The sequence below is a fragment of the Vipera ursinii genome (assembly GCF_947247035.1).
Source record: "Vipera ursinii genome assembly, chromosome: 3".
Classification (NCBI taxonomy): domain Eukaryota; kingdom Metazoa; phylum Chordata; class Lepidosauria; order Squamata; family Viperidae; genus Vipera; species Vipera ursinii.
Genome location: NC_139516.1, coordinates 168,152,349 through 168,172,148, shown reverse-complemented (window position 1 = coordinate 168,172,148; position 19,800 = coordinate 168,152,349). Strand labels below are relative to the sequence as shown.

General features: G+C 35.9%; 1 long non-coding RNA gene across 1 annotated transcript in view; it reads right to left on the bottom strand.

The window, feature by feature from the left end:
• Positions 1-3,622: 3,622 nt before the first annotated feature.
• Positions 3,623-19,800, bottom strand: part of LOC310637447 — a 71,514-nt gene continuing 55,336 nt past the window's right edge. The window contains exons 2-3 of the long non-coding RNA XR_014491926.1: positions 10,419-10,502; positions 3,623-4,720 (exon numbers count right to left, since the gene is read on the bottom strand). This is a non-coding gene — a long non-coding RNA (uncharacterized lncRNA). The remainder of the gene's footprint in view (positions 4,721-10,418; positions 10,503-19,800) is intronic.

The following is a 19,800-nucleotide window of genomic DNA, read 5'->3' as shown; positions in this document are numbered from 1 at the left end:
CAAATCAAAAACATTTCCTTTTGTCTATATCAGTGTCTCATTTCCTTTAGAAAGAATAATCTAAATGTCCATGTTTGCCTTTTTTTGTGTAAAGATATAGAAACTTGACTAGAAATTAACATCCAGTCCAGAGAAGAACTTTTGGAATAGCCTTTGAATGGTTACTGCATCGACATGTAGATACTTGCAGGATCATCTGCTTTAGATAGAATGAATCTGTCCAGTTCCTGTATCTTGAATTTGGATAGTTTGATTGCTAGCAGTCAGAATTCTTAAAGGACAGAAATGGAGTTTATAATTTTAATGTTTATGGAATATAGACGCCAAAGGAGAACATATTATTTAGTGGTTTTAATTGCTTGTTTTTATGGCTGTTATGAATAATTTAAATATCCCCAGAGTTTATTAGCAATTAGCAGTTCTAAATTGCTTGCCTACAAAGATTATTCCTGTGAAAAGATTCTCTCTTAGACAACAGGTGGATGAGTGAAACCATAAGTCACTGACTTGAGATGTGGGGGGGGGATAATTCTTTTTGGCCTTGGAGTTCTGGTAGACCAATCCATTTTAAAAAGTTGTAGAGACATGAATTCTGAAGCCTCAGACTGTAGCCCCCACCCCAAAACTAAATTCTCTCAAGCAGTCTAGAAAAGCTGTCACTTTTGCTTTGTGCTATTGGTATCACGTAGCATTTTACTGAGCAAGAAAGGAAGACAAAAGGTATCAGTTATGAAGTCTTCACTCATCAATATGTCCTCCTATCATATTTCAATGCCCTGCTAACTAATTATTTAAGGACATGTCATGAAATGTCTTCATCTCTTTCCCAATGTATTGGTGAAGTCAGTCAACTTTATATTTATCTGATCTGATATTATGGTATTTTCCATGTTCTCTCACCAGAAACCTTGCTGTATGCAAATTGCAGGCATTTTAGTTGAAACCATGATAATGCCATAAATAGAGGCTAAAAAAGTTCTCAGCTCTTTTTAGACACTTCTGGCTGCAGCATACTCACTCTTTGCTCTCTCATTCCCAAGTCATTGCCCTCCCTTCTCATTCTGATTTGTGTTCTTGGCCTGACATGACACTAAGAGACCAGCAGCAATAGTATTAACAACATTGCTAGAGAAAGGTATAGTTCCTATAAAAGAGAAAAAGAGGAGGAGGAGGAGGAGGAGGAGGAGGAGGAGGAGGAGGAGGAGGAGAACTTAAAAGGGTGAGATAGAAAAAGAGCTCTTTAAAAACCAGAAGAGGAGTAGCAACACAATAGCAAGAAAGGTATGAAAGTCAACCGCGGGGCAACTTGAAAGGCAGCACCAGGCAGTTATTTTATTGTCCCTATGATTTTTTTCAATTGGCAGTCTAGATGTGCCATAGGAAAAAAGAAAATGGGACAAGTTGTAACACATGGTACTGTTTTGGTAGCAGAGTTGCAAAAGACTTATATAGAGCTCAAACGATAGAGAAAACGAATATAGATGCTAAATCTGAAACTCATAGTTAGCAGTATGTTAGCACCAGAACCAGCAGGACCAACAAATGTTTTGGAAGATATCAGTTGAAAGATACTGCTTGACTTCATTCCTTCAGATGCTTTTGATTCTTCATGACCTGATGGACATCAGTTCAACAAGAATGTCAATAACTGCTTTCTTGGGTTCTTGTAGCTCATGCGTGTGTCATCATGATAATACCTAGTATCTATTTTTTCAGTCTGTCTTTTTTATTGTCTTTGATTTTTAAAATCTTTGAGGCTCTCTCCAGTGACTCTTACCTTAATATTATGAATCCAAAACATTTAGGTTTTAGTTTCCTTATTAATATGTCCAGTGAGCAGCCTGTTTTACTTTGTCTAATATCGACAGACTTTGTCTTTTTTGGTTCAGTATATTTTATACATGTTTTATAGTCCCATTATTCAAAGCCATACATTTTTCTTTGTTCATTCTTTATGACAGTCCAGCTATCACAGCCATGATATTACAACTGGGACAACAGAATGTATTTTTGTTGTTAATATGATGTCTCTGTACTTTAATATTTTGTCTACATCTGTCATAGCCTTTCTTTCAAGTAGCAATCTCTTATTTCATAGCTGAAGGCACTATTGCTATGAACCTTCTGAACCTAGGAGATAAGGTCTATTAGTACTTCAATTTCTTATCTGCCTATTTGCATTGAGTTGGCAGGCTTTCCCTGTTAACAAAATTTTAGTTTTCTTGCTGATTGTAGGTACTGTCTGTTCCTTTCAGCTTCCAAGTAATTCACTAATCTTTACAGAAAATGGAAGACAAATATTTATTTAAAATATCATCCAACATAACTGTGGCTCCCAAATGTATATTAATTGCTTGTTAACTGCAATAACTCATAATCTCCTATTGCTCAATATTGTTTTTAATGATATTGATGAACATAAACATGATATGAATTTGTGAATTAGGTACAGTAGTTCCCAACTTCTAATTTCATTTCTTATGCTAAATGAAAACAAACAACAATTAGAAGTTTTACTAGCTCTCTATAGTGCCAATCACAATTTGGCCATAAATTAATCAAGGTTTTTCAGGGCAGCCCTTCTGTTCAATTTGCGCAATTTGATACTTCTTAATAATGGGAACCATTTTTCTATCAGAGGCATATGATCACAATTTCTACACTCTCAGTGAGTTCTAAAACTCCGTATAGACTATTTCTTTATAGTTTAGTATTGCTTAATGGAAACCCATGAAGGTTCATAAAAAAGCAAATGGGTCGCTTTTGCTAACATTTTTTAAATCTCCTTCTTTTTCATTTTTTCTTGCTTTGTTTCTTTTGGTGCTGCTTTCTCTTGTAACAAAAAAGCTCCTGGATAATATGCTGGTGGTATTCTTAAAGAGTTATTTCATGCTATTTGTGCACTGTAAAATAAAGCAATAATAATTTTTCAATCTGCCATTAATTCACTTTATTGTGTTTTGTGACCATAAAAAGAATTATAGACTTGGAAAACAAGTTCCTTGGGCTTTCTTCCAATCCATTTTTGGCATTTCAGGAAAATAGTATCAGTTAAATTGCACTTCGTCTCTATGTTTCTTCTTTCTCTTACACAACATATCAAGCAGAACAGTCAGGAAATTGACTATAGAATTTTTATTTTCTTATTTCTAGTAATGAAGTAGTGGATTTAGTAATATTTCCTTTATTGATTGATTTTACAACACTTATATCCTCTCCACTTAAAAAAGATGGAGCAGTTTACATAAAATGAAATCTAAAACAAAAAAAATGAAAGACTAAAGTCATAACATACTCAAAGTTAAAATGTAACTGAAGAATGAAGATTAAACAGCCACCTCACATTGCAATTATTCAAGCACCAAATGTTTATTGAGAAATTGTTTAAGCAATAGGAGGGCATTCAAATTTGCAGGAGAAAATTATTTGAAAGAGGAGAAGGTTATTAATGAAACAGTTTCCTTGTTGATTTTCCTTTCCTAACCATCCAGGTTAGGGTCCTGCCATATTCTTCCCATGAAGATCTAGCAGAACAGAGGAGTCTATTGGAAGAAGGTAGTTCCTAAGATAGACCTGAAGTTCCTAAAAAATAACAAACTTTTTGAACATTGTCATAATGATAATGATAATGATAATGATAATAATAATAATAATAATAATAATAATAATAATAATAATAATAATAAGAAGAAGAAGAAGAAGAAGAAGAAGAAGAAGAAGAAGAAGAAGAAGAAGAAGAAGAAGAAGAAGAAGAAGTTGGAAGGGACCTTGGAGGTCATCTAGTTCAACCCCCTGCTCAGGCAGGAAACCCTATACCATTTCAGGCAAATGGCTGTCCAGTCTCTTCTTAAAAACTTCCAGTGTTGGAGCATTCACCACTTCTGGAGGCAGGTTGTTCTTCTGGTTAATTGTTCTAACTGTCAGGAAGTTTCTCCTTAGTTCTAGGTTGCTTCTCTCCTTGACTAGTTTCCATCCATTGCTTCTTGTCCTGCTTTCAGGTGTTTTGGAGAATAGCTTGACTCCCACTTCTTTGTGGCAGCCCCTGAGATATTGGAACACTGCTATCATGTCACCCCTCACCCTTTTCTTCATTCAACTACACATACCCAATTCCAGCAACCGTTCCCTACATGTAATTTAGCAAACTGTGACAAATGGTACAAAAATCTGCTGGGAGCAAAGGTTTGTCATTCTGTTTCAAAATGGCATTAGAAGAACATAGTCTTTATCTAATAGTAAGTGAGAATGAGCTTGGGAGACAGGAAGAACAATTGCAGACTAGACAATGGTCAGAATAGCAGTAGCTGAGTACACAAAAGGAATAGAGATATGGTAAACACTCAGTGGGTTAGGATGCTGAGCTTGTCGATCAGAAGGTCGGCAGTTTGGCAGGTCGAATCCCGAGTGCCGCATAACAGAGTGAGCGCCTGTTACTCGTCCCAGCTTCTGCCAACCTAGCAGCTCGAAAGCATGTAAAAATGCAAGTAGAAAAATAGGGACAACTCCCGTGGGAAGGTAACAGCGTTCTGTGCGCCTTTGGCGTCTAGTCATGCCGGCCACATGACCACGGAGACGTCCTTGGACAAGCGCTGGCTCTTCGGCTTTGAAACGGAGATGAGCATCAGCCCCTAGAGTCGGAAATGACTAGCATGCATGTGCGGGGAACCTTTACCTTTTACCTTTTTAAACATCTCAGAAGGACCCTCCCTAATTTCTTTAGCTGTAAAGGAAACGGGAGAAATGTACTTCTTAGACTTGCAAGGTTCTATTAATGTAATCTTACAACCAAGTTAGAGCTACTACTTTTGGCATGCTTCTTTTCTGGACAACATCGCAAAGCTGACACATTCTCATCAGAAGATATCTACAAATTATCTTCATGGCCCAATACAAAATAATCTATCAAAAAAGGTATGGGAGGCAAATAACCTCTGAATATATCTATAATTAGAATTAGTTTGCAACAGCTCCCCCAAACCTGACAGGTAGAAAATGTATGTTGTTGAGAAAGGGGAAATGATTTTTAAAAATGTTTTTAAAAAAACATTTCAGGCAACTTATATTTAAAAAGCGAAAGAGAAACATGTTATAACAGAGCTCTGCAAATCTTCAGAGTGTCAATGCTGCAAACATTGACATGTTTTTGCACTGATAATATAAAAGACAGCCTGTTACTTTAATTGCTTCATTTGGGAGGGAGGAAATCACCTGGAAGTTGTGATAAGATTGCAAAAGCCCACGTACAGAATGGGAAGTGAAACCTCATATGTAAAAATAATTGGATAATGTGATTTATGATGTGTAGATAAGGGTGGGGATTGTATGTATGTTATGAAGGGTTTGGGGGGAGGAGATTTCAGATTCTGGCATCCCTCCATGACTGCCGATGTTTCATTTCATTATTAAGACTTTTAGATAAACAATGTTTGCATTTTATTTGAACTGTCTCATTTATCCGAACCATGACATCATGCCAGAATCTAAGAGGTTTGGAAAAACATGAAAACAGCATTAAAAAAGACTTCTGAAACTTATAAAAAACAAGCTGATAAAAAAGGGCTCCCCAAATAAAATTCCAAATGGGGGAAAAGGTTTATCTGTCAACTAAATATTTACATCTCAAATTACCCAGCAAGAAATTGGAACCAAAATTCTTGGGGCCTTTCCCCATTGTGAAAATCATCAACCCAGTCACAGTAAAATTGAAACCCCCCAGACTTTTGGGGAAAATTCACCCAGTGTTCCATTGTAGCTTACTGAAACCTTTTCGAGACTCCACTTTAAGACCTCCCCCTAAGAAAGCACCTGGACCCCTCATAGTAACGGGTCAGACCCATTATGTATTCTTGACTCTAGAATCTTTAAAGGAAAATTGCAGTACCTAGTACAATAGAAGGGATACCCATTATCTGAAGCCATTTGGGTGAAATCTAGCAATGTGAACGCTGACAGACTTATCAAAAAGTTTTATGAGAAACACCCCAACAACCCAAAAGCCAGCTCCTAACTTGTGTTTGTTTACATTACATGATCTGTTCTTTTGTAAGGGGTGCCGGATGTCAATGCTGCAAACATTGACATGTTTTTGCACTGACAATATAAGAGACAGCCTGTTACTTTAATTGCTTCATTTGGGAGGGAAGAAATCACCCAGTAGTTGTGATAAGATTGCAAAAGCCCGCATACAGAATGGGAAGTGAAACCTCATATGTAAAACCAGGGCTTTTTTTCTCATAGAACGCTCAGAACAGCGTTCCAGCACCTTTTTCTTTTTTTAAAAAAAAAAAAGCTTTTGCACAAGCTGTGCTGCTATTGGCTTAAGCCTATTGCAGGCTTTGCTCTTTTATGACTCATGGACTTCAACTCCCAGAATTCCTGAGTTAGCTATGCTATTGGCTTTTGGAAGCCAATAGGAATTGCTGCTGAGCTTGCCAAAAGACCCGGCAGGCAAATGTTGCACAGGCAAGTTGCAGTGAAGACGTCCCAACTCCTCCCTGCTCCCCAACTACACCATCTCAACTACGTAAGTAAGATATTATTTGCAAATAGGATATTCAAGTATGAGTCAAGTAAATTTTCCCTACATGGAGGGAGTAGTGGTTTGTTTCACTTTGTTTTCAAATTGCTGTAGGGAAGAAATGATGATTAGAAAAAGGCAGGAAGTTATTTTTATTAGGAAGAATTCATTTATTCCATGCTAGATCTTTGGGAGCTTAGTACCACCAGCACAGAACATTTGCTTTTCTGAAACTTCATTCAAATTCAATTCCTGATAGGGACATTTAAAAAAAGTTATTTATTAAATTTATATGCTGACTATCTCACCAACTTCTGTTTGTAGTTATCCACGTTTCTGCACACTGAGATAATTGGCCATTTTACAAATATAGAGCCTATCATGCTTTTATATTTATATGGAACAGGTACATTACCTGAAATTTTTGGAATATGTAAAAAATTTGAACCAGCCCAGAAACTCATTTCCCATTGTTTGTGTATATAGAAAGTAAACCCTGAAATAGATTTGGGAAGAGCAAGGACTTTGATTAAATGAAAATGTTGCTAAGCATAGAACTGTTAAGTTAATTTGCAGCTGTTTCTGCTGTTTTCTTTTTATGTGCTCATGATTTTATATCACATTTTAAAATCATCCAAATTAAATAGGAATAAGATTGTGACTGAAAGAATACTAATTCTGAAATATAGTAAATGTCTTTAACAAGTAACGTTAAATTTAGCTTTAGTGTAATTTGCTTGTTTACTGTAGCTAAAACTGGAAATTATATTTCTAAAGCATTAGTTTGGATCATTGGAAAGAAAAAAGATTTAATATTTATGATTCAAAAATATAAATATGTGAGAAACATGTTTTTAAAGACCTTTGCAGCTTGTTCTCATATATACCCTGCCACAAAAGAATAACTAAAATTATGAAATTTAGAATCTACCAAGCTTCCCTCCCATGGACAGAAGACAATCCATGGGAAATGTGAATCCGTAATCCATAGCTTTAGCAGCAGTAATAAATCTAATTATGCTATGCATATTTAAGTTAGCCAGACCCTGGAGCAGTGGTAGCAATCTTCTATCACAATGGCAAGCCCTTTAAGATTATATATGGTTAATCATATAAGTGAAGAAATAAGGAAAACTGTGGTTAAAGAAATTGTTTGATCCAATAATAAAATTTAATTGATAATTGATGAATCAACCACAATAAGCAAAAAAAACTACCCTCATAGTATTTGTTCAATGCTGTATCGAAGGTATGGGAATGAATTCACCAGTAAATTTGTTTTTGGACTTGGTAGAACTTGAAAAAGTAACAGCAGAAGGAATATTTGATTCCTTACTCCAATGTCTTTACTCTTATGGGATGACAGAAGATTATTTGAAAAAAATATTTGATTTGTCTGGCATGCGATGGCGCCACTGTGATGATGGGATATAAAAGTGGAGTGAAAAAATTGCTGTCAGAACGTTTTTCTTCTATTATAGTTTGGCATTGTGCTAATCACAGACTAGAATTATCAGTAACTGATGCTGCCAAGGAAACTTCAGGAATAAATATATTCCAATCATTTATTGATAAACTGCATGTCATATACCATGCTTCACCAAAGAATAGCAGAGAGTTGCATTCATGTGCAGAATTACTGGGGACTGAGCTGCTGAAAATTGGAAGAATTTTAAGTACCCAATGGGTGTCATCTAGTTTGTGTACAGTTTTGGCTGTATGGAATAATTTTGAATCCATTGTGTATCATTTTGAACAAGCAATGCATGATCCTACAAGAGATAAAAATGATAAATGCACTTATGATGGCTTGAAAAGAAAAATAACAGCTACAGAATTTTTATTGGACCTAGGATTGATGTGTGACACTCTCCAAGAATTGTCAGATTTAAGTTTCGATCTACAGGACCATAACATCGATTTGTATAAGGCAAATAAGAAAATAAAAATACTGGTACAAGTTTTTGAAGAACGAAGACAGAACTTTGGGCCCTATTATAAATGTGCTGTTGCTGCTGTAAGTGATCTTCACTTTCGTGGAGTTTTACTTCACAAAAGAGATTCAAAAAAGGATTGTCCCATTGACCCAAGTATATTTTATACAAAATTGAAAGAGTCAATTGAAAAAAGATTACTTGATAGCAAAGACAATGAGTTGGCGTATTGGTCTCACGTACTTGATCAAAAACATTGGCCTGAAGATGTTAATACTCAACTGACATTTGGAGAAGTGGAAATTAGAAATTTATCAATCAGACTACTACTAAATGAAAGAGAAATGATTTGTAGATTCTGTGAATATATTCTTGAAAAGACATATCCAGAAAAACTGTTGCATTTGATACGGACTCTGAATACCATTCCTATTTCTTCAAGTGAATGTGAACGTGGGTTTTCACAGATGAATCTAATTGCCACCCCAACAAGAGCTTCGTTAAAGACTAAGACAATTTCAGCACTTTTGTTCATCAAACTTGTTGGACCACCTCTGAGACTTTTCGATCCTTCAAAGTACGTTGATCTGTGGTTACTCAGAGGACAACATTCGGCGATAGATACTAAGAGCAAGGAAAGGAGTCAAGAAGATTTGCCAGATGAGAATTGGACAAAAGTTTGGAATTTTTTATGAACATTTGCCTTAAATACAATAAATTAAATGTATGTTAAGAATTGATATATAATTGTTTAATTATATAAATAAATATATAAATAAAATTATATAAATAAAAGATTAACAAGATGAGAGTTCTGGCACCTTTTTTTTTTAGAAAAAAAGCCCTGTCTAAAACTAATTGGATAATGTGATTTATGACGTGTAGATAAGGGCGGGGATTGTGTGTGTGTTATGATGGGTTTGGGGGGAGGAGATTTCAGATTCTGGCATCCCTCCATGAGTGCCGATGTTTCGTTTCATTATTAAGACTTTTAGATAAACAATGTTTGCATTTTATTTGAACTGTCTCATTTATCAGAACCATGACACAGAGTAAATCTTTGACAAAGGTTTGAGTGAACTGCCCTTTGATGTCTATCCATGAAACACATAAATGCCACACTTCTATCTGGAAGAACAGCTAAAAAGCTATACTTTGCTCATCAAAAGTGGATTTTGCACACTCGTGTATGCATAGAAGATTCTGACAATGCTACCACAGTTCTCACAAGTCTATTGAATATATTAAAAGGATCTCTGTCTGTCTCTATCTCTGTCTCTGTCTCTCTGTCTCTCTCTCTGTCTCTCTCTCTGTCTCTCTGTCTCACTCTGTGTGTGTGTGTGTGTGTGTGTGTGTGTGTGTGTGTGATAGATCTCAGTCTTTGTATCTATTTCTCTCTAAATATACACACCTAAAGGATGAATACAGTCTGACTTTGATACCTTGGAAAAATCTTGCAGAAGTACATATATTGATTGATCTGTAAATATATTGAAAACTATAAAGTGATTATGGAAACCAGCATTTATCTTGGCTTGTTTTTTTAATCAAATAATTTCATTGGCAGATTGTGGAAATGCTATACATGTAATATAGTTTGATCTCAAGATTTGAGTAATGTGATCATTAGGATATATTGCATATCATGCCAATTAAATGGATACATACCTAGCTTAAAAATTCTACTGATTTATAAGCAATTTCTCATTAAATTGGAGGGAGGTACTGAGTAGCCTGCTGTAACATTCATCATTAGATCTTGCAGTCTTTAATATTTCTATTAATGAAGATAGGGAGCAATATTTAGATTTTTGTCATAGAACTGAGTAGGATGACATTATTCTAGAAGACATAAATAACATATGAAATTGTCTTGATCATTTATAGAAATTCTGAAAATAACACTGAGATTTAAGAGAAACAAATTAGTTCTTCTTAGATACAGAAATAAAATAGAGGATACTTACTTTGGCAATAGTAGCTGAGAGAAATTTCTTAGAGTAGTACTGTAGTTGATCACAAACTATATATCAATCAGCATTATGATATGGCTGTAAAATAGGCATAAGCAAGTTTAGGCTTCAACAGCAAGAAGTATGGTTTCTAATACCTCTACCCTATGCTGAAGTAAATCCTATCCTGAGTACTATGCCCAGCGTTGACTATCATATTTTAAGCAGGATTTAGGTAAAATGGAATATATTCACAGGATGGCAATCAGGATTATCGGGTAGCTATAAAATAGAAAATAAATCATATGAAAGGAGAGGTGAAGATTAATTGAAAAACTTAGGAATGTTTAACCTTAAGAAGATAAGGTTGAGGAAAATATACTACCTGACAGGCTGTCATAGAGAAGAATGCCAAGATTTATCCTTTGATTTTTCAGAGAGCAGGATATGGAATAGTACACAGTATTTCATTACAAGACAGCAGATTGGAATTTGATATTAGTAAAATATCCAACAGTAAGAGAAGTTTGACGTAACAACCAGTGAAGAGATACCAAGGACAGTGGATTCTAGCAATAGCAATAGTAATTAGACTTATATACTGCTTCATAGCTCTCTCTAAGTGGTTTACAGAGTCAGCATATTGCCACAACAATCTGGGTCCTTATTTTACCAACCTAGGAAGGATGGAAGGCTGAGTCAACCTTGAGCAGGTGAGACTTGAGCTGCCAAACTGCTGGCAGTCATCAGTCAGCAGAATTAGCCTGCAATACTGCATTCTAACCACTACACCACCATGGCTTGTTTTCCTTCCATGTATCAAACAGAGGCCTCATTTGGGTTCATGCAATGAGGAAATAGTTGGACTTAATGTCCTAAAAGTCCTTTCAGTTCTATGATTCCATGCTGGCAGACATTTCATCAAGGAAAGAGCCAGAAACATCCCCTCACCAATAGTACTTAAACAGATTTTATTTTGCTTGATCCATAGATCAACCAAGTCTTTATCACGTCAACAAGTTTGTCAAGTTTCTCCAGATCACATCTTGTATATTTTGTAGACTTTGATTAGGCAGCAGTTGTTCACCTCAGTGAACACCTCAGTACTTCTTGTAGTCTTTTCACAGTAATAGAGAGGAAAAAATATTCCTTGGTAGCAGGGCCACTCTTCCATATTCTTTGGCCAAAAAAGGTTCCTGCAAATGCACTGCCTACACCACAGGCAGTGCAACCCGCGGCTCTGGAGCCTCATGCGGCTCTTTCAGCCATCTCCTGCGGCTCCCAGTCCTCTGCCATGTGCAGTCCCCCCCCCAAAAAAAAGTGGGACTAAAAAAGTTCAACCAATCAATTCAAATATGCAGGGTAGGTGCATATCTCACCTTGGCTACACTCTTCAGTCAAACCCTGTTCTGCGCATGCGCGCATGTATGCACATGTGCACACATTTTTTGCAGCTCCCAGCTTTTCCTTTTGTGAGGGAACCGGCTCTTTCACTGTTTCAGGTTGCTGACCCCTGGTCTACACCTAGCTATCTTTTCCAGTTACCGTATGTGTTTGCATCCTGACCTCAGTTTTTATTGTGTGTATTTTCTTCCATGTGTCTTTTAGCTGTGCAGGTTTCCTATCAGTGAATGTTATGTGTGTGATAAAATAAAATACAAAATAGATGGACTTTTTTTTTAAGCTACCTGTTCTAAGATCTGTTGGTATCACTATATCTCTTTGCTGCTGTCAAGGTTTAATTTTTTTTTTAACCCAAATCTGACAACCCTACTTAGCTCCCCACTCTCTCTGGCCTTTCCCTCGTTTAACTCTTAAGTACTTTGTATCCCATTTGTGTAATCCTACCCTGTGGTAAAGTATACAAATTTAGTCTACCACTGTCCAGAAATTGATGCAAATCTATCCAAAATAAAAATTCAGTTTTTTTCAGATGTGAAAAAAATCCAAGGTCTCCAAATTCTAAAGTAATGTGAAAAAGATGGAATATTTGATGGCAAAATTAGGAAGATTGTTGGGTGAGAAAGAGAGAGACAGAGATCAGATTAGTGTATTTTAAAGATAATCTTGTGATTTTAGAAAACATTTTGATTCAAATTATTTGTAAAAAAAAATAGCACTCTGCCTTTGGAAATTTGGAATCTCTGCAGAGTTTAGAACCAGTTTATTTTTAGTAAAGCTATGCATTTTTTTATTTAGAAGTAGGTATCTTCAATATCTCTGATATTTAACTGAAGCACATAAAAGCCAAAACAATCATTTTATTTGTTTTATTTCATTTCTTTCTCTGAGACAATTGTAGTCATTTAGTTATATTATTACTATGTTATGTGTTATATATTATGTTTTAGACTTTTACATATTGGCTGCTTTGTTTCTGCTATTTCCACTCTGAAACAATTATCTCTGGTTACAACTACTCATTTGCTAAATTAATTTTGATAAATCAATCCTCAATTGCATTATATGTATGGAAGGGAGAAGTATTGGCAATCATACATTTTAAAATAAACTGATATTTCTTTGTTTAAAACTGCTCCCTGGATGAAATACTACTTGCCAAGTTCCAGCCTGCAGCAAATGTTTGCAGCTGAGTTATAAAATAAAAATTTTTGACGTGCAGGATTTGTTGGGAAAGGAGCAAGGGTGAGTCCTGCTTCTGTCCAATTACATTATGTCAGACATTAAAATTTCTGAACCTTAATGGTTTCTGAATTATCTAGAAAAATATCACACCTAAACTTCCCTATATGATACAGGTAGAAAGAGATTTATATACTATAGGTCTTAAGCATTTTCCACGAATAGCCACTGTTCCACTTTTCTCTGGATATATTCAAAAATATTGCGGTGTATGTCAACTGACTTTTGATCTTGAATAAATCTTTTATCTGGAGTAGGAAGAAAGAACATTTTCCATGGAGGACAATTGAATAGTACCTATCAATGTTTTCCTTCTTTAGGAAAGTTAAAGTCCCCATGCAAAAAAACATGTTTTAACTTCACAAATAAGATGGTTAATATTTTGGATCACTTTATTATTCACAATGACTTGGAACCAATAGGTACTTTGAGAGTTTTAGCAAGAAATTAATTTTCTTAAATGAGTACAACTACTGTATTTTAGCATGCATCTAGTAAGAAGGGTAGGATTGCTATTAATTGCTCTTTGAGTATGGACAGAACAACAGCACAGAGTGATACTTAAGATCACTTAAAAACCTAAGGGAGACATTCTCTTAAACCTTCTTGTTGTTGTTGTTAGTTGCAAAGTCCTGTCCTACCCATCACAACCCCATGGACAATGTTCCTCCAGGCCTTTCTGTCCTCTACCATCTTCTGGAGTCCATTTAGGCTCATGCCTACTGTTTCAGTGACTCCATCCAGCCACCTCATTCTCTGTCATCCCCTTCTTCTCGTACTCTCAACCTTTCCCAGCATTAGGCTCTTCTCCAGTCAGTCCTTCCTTCTCATTAGGTGGTCAAAGTATTTGAGTTTCAACTTCAGGATCTGGCCTTCTAAAGAGCAGTCAGGGTTGATCTCCTCTAGGACTGACCGGTTTGATTGCCTTGCAGTCCAAGGGACTCACAGGAGTCTTCTCCAGCACCATAGTTCAAAGGCTTCAATTCTTTGGCACTCAGCCTTTCTTATGGTCCAACTTTCAGAGCCATAAATTGCAACTGGGGAGACCATAGCCTTGACTATACGCACTTTTGTTGACAGGGTGAGGTCTCTGCTTTTTAGTGTGCTATCTAAATTTGCCTTCTTATTGAAATACAAATACTCTTCCAAGAGCTATTTTGATGATTTTCAATTTGGCAGAAATTTGGATAGGCCTCCACAAGTGGGGGTAAAGTTTTGATATGAAAGCAATATATCTGAGGATCTGAATTATGCCTGTGAAATGCTCACCAGGATTCCCATTACTAGGAATTCCTTTGCCTAACATTCTGAATCGCAGATGGTCTTTCAACTAGATTAGACATGTCAAACTCGTGATGTCACGTGACATTGTGCAACGTATTGGAGCATTTTTGCCATTGCCAGCAATGGGGTGGGCATGGCTTCCAGATGACACATCTGGCCCACGGGCCAGACGTTTGACATCCCTGAATTAGATGGTCACCCCAGGTAACAGGCCTAAAGCCAAAAACCTCTAAGTACTTGGAAAAATGAAATGAATTTAACTTTCATTTTGTAACACACTGATAGCAGTCATGTGAACCATGGAATGGAAGAAATTTTCCTGTTAGAGAAGCAAGCTGGTCATTGTCCTCCCTTTATTGATTTGCATGTAAGTTATTGTGCATAGTAGTAATAGATCATAAGGGAAGCTCTTGAACAGGATGAGTGCACATAATACAATATTTGCTGGTTGTTCCACATATTATAGGAGGACAATATTCTGAGGATTATGAGATCTAACATTAATAGAGGCCATTACACTGGAAAAGGCTGTGGGAATTACTGAGCAACAAGGTTAAGGGATGAAATCAAAATGTGCCCATTTTGCAATAAATCATTATATTTATTATCTCATCCATGGAAAAGAGCGGGAAGCTATTGTTCTTTCTTTGGACAGTTCTGTGTGTGGTTTAATTACTCAAAGGATTTTCTGCTGCTAATTTTTGGGAATTGCAAATGTTAACAGGAAGCTGGTTTCAGATTTTAAATTACTGTTTGTTTTGAAAGTGGTGCTTTTACTTGTTGACACAATAATAGGACATTTTGTTTACAGGGAATGAATTTAGCCACCAGAGCATGAGATTAGGCAGAACAAATGACTCAGTGCTTCGGTATCTTTTAACTGTAAGGCTGCTTGAATGAGTCTATCTATTTTTGACCAGTAAAAATATTTCTCTCTTTAACCAGCTTCATCAATCAGCTGCATTATTTCAGATGTGGCCAATCACTCCAATGGCTGTAAAGTGGATAGGGAAGGAAAAGAATAACAACAGATTTTAGTATGGTATTATTTTAATGAATAATTGGCAAAATAAACATGAAAGACAAGTAATTTGCACATGAACAATGGAAATCTTTGCTTCAAATATAATGGGTACTTGTAATGGTATGTGGGAATGACGTTGAGAGATTGAGACCAGAGACACTCACTAGGGAATGGCAAGTTAAGAGACAGCACAGTCTGCAGCTGGATAAGCAAGAAGCCTAGAAGAGATCCTTCCTAATTTCTTAAGCATAAAGGAGACAGGGAGAATTAACAGAATGTTCTGTTAATGTAGTGTTACATTAAAGTAGAATTAGCTCATCATGTTTCCTGTCTGGTCCACCTAGTAAGGCTGCCATTGTTTATCAATTTGATCTAAGCACAGAGATGTGTTGTAAGTAAGAACTGTTTAAACCAGCTACTGTAAACTCAATGGAGACTGTGGTTTGTTTCCAACATCAAAGTAAGATCTCAATTTTACCTTAGTCAGGTACAGGAGAGATTATTATCTTAACTAGTACTATGGATGTGGCTACGAAAGCCAAACAATCATTAGAAGGCAGCAAAGAATTAGTTTTCTGTAATCTCTTTGCTGCTGCTTAATGGTTGTCTGGATTTTGCATCTCATATCTGTAGTTTTTATAACCTCTTTTTACTAATACAAAAAATTACTATTAATGGCAAAGCTAATGAATTTCCTTCTAGATTGGGTTTTAACTGGGGTTTTACATGTTGCAGGGACTTAGTTTAATCTTTTTTAAATTAGTCTTAATTTTTGTATTAATGTTTTAAAAATTATACCCTGTAAACCGCCCTGAGTCCTTCGGGAAAGGGCGGTATATAAATTCAATAAATTAAATTAAATTAAATTAAATTAAATTAAATTAAATTAGATGAAACTGTTAGAGACAATGATGTAATTCAAAAATTAATAAGAAAAAATAAAAACTCTGAAAACCATTACAAAGGGAAAATAATAATTTGAGTGATTATGTGCCATCAGGTTGGAGTGGACTCTTAGTAATTATGTCCCTTCATGTCTTTTAAGGGTGTACCTATATCCACTGTAACTGGGTCTATCCATCTTATTGCTGTCCTTCTCTTTCCTTCCACCTTTCCCAGCACTATAGTATTCTCAAAAGGGGATGGAGTGGTGCAGAGGCTTAATGATGTTGGACATGCTGGGCAGTTGCCAGCACTCCAGTGGTTTGAGTCCAGTTCTGCAGGATGGGGTGAGCTCTCGTCTCTTGTCCCTAGCTCCTGCCCACCTAACAGTTTGAAGGCATTGTTTGTGAGTAAATCATTACCACCCTTTTGGTGGTAGGAAACTTCTGGCTGTATTCTGGGCAGGGAGCTGGAACCAGTGCTGGATTTGCCCCGAGGCAATCAACAGAGGATTGATGGAAGGGGGTCCCAGATGAGCTGACTTCCTTCCTCTGAGAACATTGAAGGTTGGCCAGTATGAAGCTAGTTCATCTTTTTGTGTGTGCACCAGTGCAATAAACAGACTCGTGACTGTTGGCTGCCAGGACTTCTACCATGTGCATAACACAGTAGCCTCCCTGACTTTATATGCTATGCATCAAAGATACTAATATATATCATTTGTCTCTCAAGCAAGAACTCTGGAGTAATTTGTTCCATGATCCATTTATTTATTTTCTTGTCTATCCATGGATTTCAGGAGTCTTCTCCAAATTTCAAAAGCATCAATACTCCTTCTATCCTGCTTCTTCAAAGTCCAATTTGCTTCTACAGAGTATTCTAGGGGAATCCAAGCTATGCCAGCATGTGGATTTTAAAGATATTGTGTGATAGCTGTACTGTCTATTAAGTTCCTCTTTTTTATAATGATGCCTGTTGGGGAGGGGGGAGGGGGGAAGGGGTGGGGGGAGGGGGGAGGGGGGAGGGATAGGGAGGGTTAGGAAGGGTTGGGTGGAGGGAGGGGGGAGGGATTGTTAAAGATAAAATGTATTGTAAAACTCTTCAATAATAAAAAAAGTCCACCAAAGAGTTAACATGAAGTCAGGGTAAGTGTACATCCCTGGTTTTTTTAAATGAATATTGCAGGGGAGAGAAGAGGATATTCTGAAAAGGCATGTTGGACTTGTGTGTTATTATTCTTGTGCAGTTTTATAGGAACAAGCATAAAAACAGATTTAGCATAAGCAGACACCAATGAATAGATATGGCAGACTATGCTGTAGTCATCTTCTTGGGGCTGAGTCAAATATGGTCTTCAAATCTATGAAAGTCATCTCACGTTTGTTAAGTATGCATAGAACAGAATAGAGCAGAGCAGAGCCGAGCAGAGCCGAGCAGAACAGAACAGAACAGAACAGAACAGAACAGAACAGAACAGAACAGAACAGAATAGAATAGAATAGAATAGAATAGAATAGAATAGAATAGAATAGAATAGAATAGAATAGAATAGAATAGAATAGAATTTATTTGGCCTTGATTAGACACACAAGGAATTTGTCTCTGGTACAGAAGCTCTGTGTACATGCAAAACAACAGAGTAATAACAATCACATTAATGGTATTTTTCACCACATGTGGAGACTTTATTCTAATATTGAGCATCATTTCCTAAAGCTGGCTTGTTCCTCTGCCTGAATATTATTTTGCCACAGACTGTCAGTTTTCCATTCAGAAATCTGGCATATAACTGCTCACAATGCTCCACAGTCTCCATAGGTCATTTAAAGGAGTAGTTTTAATTCATTTTTTGAATAAGAGGATAGACTTGATGGACTGGAATTTGAGCCATTTAATTTATACCTGTAAAAATGTTTACTAGAACTGGGATTTAATAATTATAACTGGCCTTGAGCGATTTAGCAGGAACTATACTACCCACTGAGCCCTCAATGCTTTTTTCATCTACCCAATAAATCTAGGAATCTCAGAATAAGAAACATACACTTGTATATAGTTACTGATTTATTATAAAGTATAAAAGGTTTTTTAGCATTTCAAAGTTTTCCTAGAGTTGTTTAAAAGTCCCAGACAAAGCAAATTTTAAAAAATCTATCTATTAAAAAAATATGATAGAGAGAGTTAATGGCTGGAACAAGGTTGGTAGCAGGAAAGATCAAAATTGTCTTTAGAATGAATTAATTAATTGTTCAATGTGCCAAATGCAATGTTCTAAATACAAAATATAAAAAAGCTATCTAGAATTCTTATCCTCTTAGAGTAGATCATAAATGCTGGATCAACATTATACTCCATAGAGAGTTTTTAAACAATTTATACATGGAGACGTCCTTGGACAAGCGCTGGCTCTTCAGCTTTGAAATGAAGATGAGCACTGGCCCCTAGAGTCGGAAATGACTAGCACACATGTGCGGGGGAACCTTTACCTTTACCTTTATTCTTATACTGATGGAAATGCATCAGAAGAAACAAAGAAAAAGAAAGAAAGAAAGAAAGAAAGAAAGAAAGAAAGAAAGAAAGAAAGAAAGAAAGAAAGAAAGAAAGAAAGAAAGAAAAAGAAAGAAAGAAAGAAAGAGAAAGAAAGAAAGAAAGAAAGAAAGAAAGAAAAAAAGAAAGAAAGAAAGAAAGAAAGAAAGAAAGTTACTTTCTTTCTTCTGAATGTACTTGTTTGCTTTTTGTTGTGATTACAACTTAAGCATCTCTGATTTTATCAAGTCATATTGCATTCCTTTGATTTCTAACCAGAGTGCCATATTTCATTTTATAATTCCTTAGATTGATCAAACAATATATAATCTAAATTCTGTTCTGAAAAGTTTCATTATATTAACAGAATATAAATCTTTTTCTCCTTAAGGAAAGCTTTAGGAAAGTAGAGTTGTTTTTTCCTCAAAATGCTGCACTAGGAATTAATATCACAGAACAGGTTAAAATGATACATTTTATTGGACTGAACTTTAGCTATTTAAAATTGCAAGCTGTCAAACCACAGGAAGGCCTTCCTGCAGCCAAGTGTTTGAAATAAAATAAAATTAAATTAAAGGTGCCATTTAATTACACATCCAGATTTTGTATCTTATCATAAAGCTGTTTCCAAACAAAAGCAATTCTTGAAATGTAATAGAATTATGTTCCAATTAAACTGAATTGGCAAAAAAAAATGGTTCATACTTTGAGTCATGAAATTCATTTTCCATGCCAAGGATGGGCAGTGAAAAAGCTATTAAGGGTTCACCAATTTATCTTTTCTTACCTCTTTTCCTAAAATTCATACTCAACCAATTCTCAAACTACTGTTCTCCAAAAGTGTTAGTGTTCTATCCCTAAAATTCATAGCTAGTATAGCCAAAGTCTCCCTGTTTGAGGGCACCAGGAGCAAGAAAATTACTAAGTTTTTAAAAATAAAAGCTTTAGGGAAGTATGTTTCTTTGCTTTCAATAATATAATGACTACATATTATTCTTACCATACTAAGATCTTTTCATGTGTCTGCAAGTAACTGAT